Source organism: Euphorbia lathyris, chromosome 7 (genome assembly GCF_963576675.1).
Source record: "Euphorbia lathyris chromosome 7, ddEupLath1.1, whole genome shotgun sequence".
NCBI lineage: Eukaryota > Viridiplantae > Streptophyta > Magnoliopsida > Malpighiales > Euphorbiaceae > Euphorbia > Euphorbia lathyris.
The window spans coordinates 11,561,426-11,567,898 of NC_088916.1; the positions used below are offsets into that span (position 1 = coordinate 11,561,426).

Genomic DNA, 6,473 nt, shown 5'->3' on the forward strand with positions numbered 1-6,473 from the left:
CCGATTTCACCGAACTCCAGTTCCACATGATAGTATTGAAGTTCAGATGCATCGATGGAATTCGGATTTCCAGAATGAAGCAGAAATCGGTACCTTTGTTTCAGTATGTAGAATTCACTTCTCTTTATACTCCTACTCCTTAGCTGGTTTCTTGCTCATTTTAGGGTTTATTTTGGACTTTGGCCTCTGCGGTAAGAAATTGATTGGCTTCCTTGTTGCATATAATAGATGTAGGGACAGGCACTAGCTTCAACCCTGAAGGAGTTGCATATCCAACATCTTATTCTTTCTGCTTGTGGCAAGATAATGAGAAATTTGCAAGTGATCTTTCCTCATTTGAGAGCTCTCTCATGCATGATATAGCCATACCAATTAGTTCATTTCAACTCAAGTAATCTATGCTTGGTATATTTCATTTTAATAGGCATTTTCTGTTTGGTTGTTTGGTTGTTTTTACTTTTTTGAATGTGAAACTGTCTAACAGAGACACGCCCATATCGATATTTAGTGGAAAATTTGGATCTAAAGTACACTCAATCCATCCTTAAAATCAAAGTACCTAAATGTTTCTAGCATGGAAAAACTAAATAAACTTAAATCTACTGATATTTTACCCGACTAAAAGTAAAATTAGGCCTGTATTCTGATTCGCTGGACTCAAAATGTTCCATGTGGTTATGTTTAATTCAGACATCTGTATTACATAAATGTTGATGTTTTTTCTGGACCAATTGTCTGCGCCATGATTTGAGGTTGGCAACTACATGGAAACATTTCCTATCTGTTGCAAAGTAACTATGTCACATCTAGGCAGCATCTTACTGAGGTTTGGAGTCCTTCCAATGGAAGTTTCTCGAATGAGGTTGTTAGGATGCCCTAGAATTCCTCTTTCATGATTGATTCCAGGTGAGGAGAGAGTTTCTTTACTGGGGTTTGAATTTGGGTGGAGGAGATTTGTGGGAAGAAGTTCCCTGGGTGTTTTGGATGAGAAGGGTTAGATTGGACATAGACTTGAGAAGCTTTTCCTGGGAGTTAGGCTGCTCTGTAACTAGAGCCTCAATGCGTTGGTGCTGAGAAGCTTGAACATCTTGGAGCAAAGCCTTCATCATGCCCATCTGGGTAGAAGTTATTTCTGCTTGCTCTTTCTCCTGCTACATTCATATTCGTTGTGTTGGGCCTTTTGGTGTAGTAGTTGCTATTGTTATCGTTGCTGATCCTTGTTGGTGCATTTTGTTACTACTAGATTAAAATCAACAATGTTGTTCACTTTCTAATCAACTTCTGTAGTGGAGGACATACACCATGTGACTTCACAATAAAAGAAAATGCGTTGCTCTATTTAATAACCCATTGTTTGCTAAATGGCTGCAGAGATCCATGGTTTACTTGACGGTTCCCTCTTGTTTGTGGCATGATAGTTTTATTGGGCCTTTTCTTTTTTGTGATGTTATTGGGTTCTTGACAAACACCTCAAGTTAACAATCCGATTAAGATGAATCATATATTTCACACCTGTTTTAAATTACATTGAAAAACATGAACGAAAAAAGAAAAGATATTGCATGTATTCATATGAGAAAGGAGCCAGGGTATTCCACCTTTGACCTCAATAATATACAGGCATGAGGCTGATAGTTTATCTAGCAGCCACTTACTTAAACTTGCCTCTTACATTGATATCTTCTTTCTAAGAAAGCTTCATTTACTATGGTGTGTATGGCTGACAAGCATGGCACTTACTGAAGACAGATAAAACATATTTTTTTATCAAATTATGTACAGTAAATGATTGACTTGAATGTAAAGAAATTGCTAGTGATAGGGTATTGTTCTTGTCAGACTGAAAATGTTAAAATAACAAATATTCAGATAATTTGGCCCTAGAATCCCGAGTACTAATTGTATTTATATGAACAAGAATCTATATTGCTCTAGAATGTCCTTATTGACAATCCTTTACCAACAACAGCTAGGACTTTTATGGTTACACACTTTAAACGATCTCATTGTGTACTTGTTGATGTTATACTTGATAGCAATGCAAGGAACTTTTTGTTGTGAGGTTCTATCATTAATTTATGCCCTTGCGAAGTAAGGTCTTAGGGATGGAGGATTAAATCTTCCATGGAAGGCCATGTTGAAGCTTTGTTTTATTATAAGCTCCCTTAGTATTTGAGGAAGTCGCATTGAAGGATGACCTTGACATAGACAAAATCTTCAGAAAGGATTCATATGGCTGTTAGGTGTTATTTCCAGCAGAATTTGTTGAAGTGTCTTTTTGAGCATTGTCATATTTGAAAGCTTTGCATTAAGAGAGAATTGAGCTGAAAAATTGTAATAAGTTCGAAAATATTTTATTATTCGAAGATTATTAGAAAATGTCAATGCATAAATTAGTGCATTTAGTGAATGCTTAATTAGATTTTGTGCAAAACTTGTGACTTAGCAGAGTTTTTGTGATGGTATATTCAGGAAATGGTGATCGATCTATTCCGGAAGGAGATGGTTCGAAAGGAAGTGACATTCCTGATGGCAAAAAATCAGACGATAATGCTTTTCAGAAGCCCCATCATGTGAATCTGGCTGGAGAGAGTTCAGGGCTAAAATGGTTGTTCAAGAGCAGGTGACTCGTTTCTTTACATATCGGGCATGATAATGTCTTTCCAGTTTTTAGTAGCCTATATGAAAGAATTATTGTTCTCCATTATGTTTAACTCGGAATATATTGAACAATATTACTAATCTTTAGAAGATTCACATACTAGCTTTAGGATTAGCACCGCTACAACACTAACCTCCTCTCTGATTCTAATACACGTGATGAATAGAGACGCATGAAATTTTTGTTCTATGAACCTTTTAAACTTACAGTCTACAGTTGTGGCAGGCACAGACTGCAGAGGTTGATGCAGCCAACCAAGGTGGAAGTACCGGAGACTCTAAACCACTTGGCCTGAAATGGGCTCACCCCATCTCTGTGCCCGAGACTGGTTGCGTTCTTGTTGCCACCGAAAAACTTGATGGAGTTCGGACATTCGAGAGAACAGTCGTTCTCCTTCTCAGATCAGGAACTAGACATCCACAGGAAGGGCCATTCGGAGTGGTCATTAACCGGCCACTTAACAAAAAGATCAAACACATGAAGCCAAATAACACTGAACTTGCAACAACTTTTGCTGATTGTTCCTTACATTTTGGTGGACCACTTGATGCAAGCATGTTTTTGTTAAAAACAGGAGAGAAAGCAAAGCTTCCCGGGTTCGAAGAGGTGATCCCCGGCTTGTGCTTCGGCGCGAGAAGCAGTTTGGATGAAGCAGCAGCACTTGTGAAGAAAGGATTACTGAAGCCTCAAGATTTCAGATTCTTTGTCGGTTACGCGGGGTGGCAGCTGGATCAGTTGAGAGACGAGATCGAATCTGACTATTGGTATGTCGCATCATGTAGCTCAAATTTGATATGTGGAAGTTCATCAGAGTTAGCATCAGAAAGTTTGTGGGAGGAGATTTTGCAACTAATGGGTGGGCATTACTCGGAGGTAAGTCGAAAGCCCAAGCAAGATCTGTAATGCAATGTAATGTAATTTACGTAATAACGAGGTGTGAGTATAGAACTAAGGAGGTAATATGGAGAGCAGAGAAGGCATTCATAAATCCCATTGTACAGAAACTCAGTGTCTCTTAGTTGTTGTTCTTGCATTCAAACTCCAAACTAGTCCTTGTCCGAGTAAACAAACCAAGTACTTTTCTTTTATTGGAGTTACAATGTATAAAATTAATTAATGGTTTTTAGAGTACAGCGGTTAAAAGATATACCCTATTAAATTACAGGTTATGCATTTATACCCTTGCTTGTATGAACTAGATATTTTTTTTTTTTCATACCGGGTTCAAAATTGCTACATGTTGGTAACAGGAAGGATATATTTTACCATTTCTTGTATTAGAAGTACACTTCTCTAAAAATGTTAGGGGCAATTTGTATCTTATACCTTAATATAATTTTAATATAACTTTGATGTTTTCAGTGAAATGCAAATTTAACCATAACATGCGAAATAGTTCAAATTAAACACTAATGTTTTCAATCAAGATCAATTTTAACCATACTACGGGTCCGTTTGTTTTACTTACTGTTTTTTCCAAAAAGCAGAGATTCCCTTCTTTTGTAAAAGACTGCTTTTCAGGTGTAAAAGCTAACAGGAGAGGCAAACAGGAATGTTACTAACCAAACATCTAAAACTCTCCATTTCGAACGGAAAAGGCAAACATTAACACGAAAAGGAGCACCAAACACCCCTTATATGTCACCGAAATTTAGAAACATTAAAAAAAGTTATACTATGTACAAGAAGAAAAAATATTCTAACTATTCCGTCGAATTTAGAAATATTAATTTTCAATTCCTTTATTAAATCATAAAAAAATTCAATTCAACAGTTCAGAGCAAAGTAAGAAACAATATAAAGTCGAATATAGAAATATTAATTTTCAATTCTATATTCTAAATTCCAATTCAATTCTGTATTCTAAATTCCGGTTCTTAACTAAATTTCAATTCTATTATTAAATCATAACTAAAATTCAGTGTAAGATAATAAGATCGTTGAACTAATTTACTAATAGTTAGATTTGAAATATAATTGATCAAATTAACTTGATTTGATAACATTAAGATTAACATTGTTGTTGATACTAACATTAAAAATAAAAATGGACTGCACTTATTTTTAATATTATGCTGTTAAGAATATTTTTTTTTACACATTAACCCTTTCAGAATTTAATTTAAAAACGGGTATTGCTATATACCGCACCCAAAATTGCTAGCACCGCCCCCATTGGACAATTTTGCCCTTGCCATAAAAATGTTGTCAAAATTGAAAAAAAAAAAATTTGAGAGAAAATTTTGAATTTAGCCTAAACGGATGCGGCATACCGTCCGACCCATGGTCGGAACGGATGCGGCGTCCGTTCCACCATGGGTTGGGTGGTACGCCGCATCCGTTCCCGCCATAGGTCGGACGGTATGCGGCACCCGTTCCGGCCATGGTTGGAACGGATGCGGCATCCGTTCCACCATGGGTCGGGTGGTACGCCGCATCCGTTCACACAATGGGTCGGGTGGTACGCCGCATCCGTTTAGGCCAAATTTTGAAATATACAAAATCGTAAAATTTTTAGTGACGAAAAATACTAAATCATTCAATTTTTTGTGACGAAAAATTAAAAATTCTTCTATTTTTTGTGACGAAAAATGCAAAATCGTCATGAAAAATATGTATTATTTTCATGAGTTCTTTGATAAAAAAATATAAATCTTAATGTTTCCGACTCGTAATCATCCATTTTCGAGGTTCCAATTGTCACATATCAATTATTTTCATAATTTTAATTATTGTTGTTCGGGTTTATGATTTTGGAGAGAAAATGCAAGGAAGGTAGAGAGGATTTGAGCAAATTCCATTTTCTTGTTTCAAAAAGTGAGGAGGGCAAATATGTCCAAAATGGGCGGTGGACCGGAATTTGGGTGCGGTATATAGCAGCTCACATTACAAAACTGAGTTTCATTCGACTTCTGCTCCTGCTTCTGCTCCCGCTTCTTTTTTTTTCGTTTCAATTTTTTATTCGGTTCATCTTCTTCAATTTCTAATACTAATGGTTAACAATTTTTGAGATTATTAAAATATTCTAAATTTTGGAAAGAAAACACAATAAATGAAGCTTTCAAATGGAAACGGTATGTTTTTAGCTTATACGCCTGCTTTTCTCGATGGTCTTGCCTCTTTCTTCATCTATAACGGTATCGTTTCAATTTCCTCCATTTTTTATCGCATTTGTGACAAAATTTATCGCACAACAGTTGTCGCACGTCACAAATGTGATAACTCTTGTCGCATTTGTGACGAAATTTGTCACAGATGTGACAACAATTGTTGCAGATGTTTCTCTATTACGATTAAAAAATGGTGTTTGTTTCCTCTCTCTGAGATCTCTACAAACATAATCTATTCTTTCTCTCTTTATAAACCACCATCTTTTCTCTATCTACAAACATAATCTCTTCTTTTTCTCTCTATAAAACACTGACTTTTCTCTCTCAAGACTCGACAGTAATGCCGCTTTTGTCGGTTTGGGATGGCGAAGAAGACGTTGAGAGTCTGGGGAAGAAGGTGAATTGAAATAAGGGTATTCTTGTTCAAAGTGGATTAAAGTGTCTAATTTAGTGAGATGGAAGTAAAGTTGGTCAAATATGTTAATGGATCATTTCAAATGGATTAAATTAGTAATTAGCCCTAAGATTTTATGATATATATATCCAAGTTATTAATTAAAGAGTTGTTAGTTACCTACTTTTCACTTTCTGTTTACATTTTCATTTTAAAATATAAAATTTTATGTGTTTTGTTAGACACTTTTTATTTATTTTTAATAGCTGAAACTTAGTTTTTTTATAAAAGTATAATATTTCTACTT

General features: G+C 35.6%; 1 pseudogene; it reads left to right on the top strand.

The window, feature by feature from the left end:
* The first annotated feature begins 2,459 nt into the window (after positions 1–2,459).
* LOC136235996 (uncharacterized) lies at positions 2,460–3,843 on the top strand (annotated as a pseudogene).
* Positions 3,844–6,473: the final 2,630 nt, after the last annotated feature.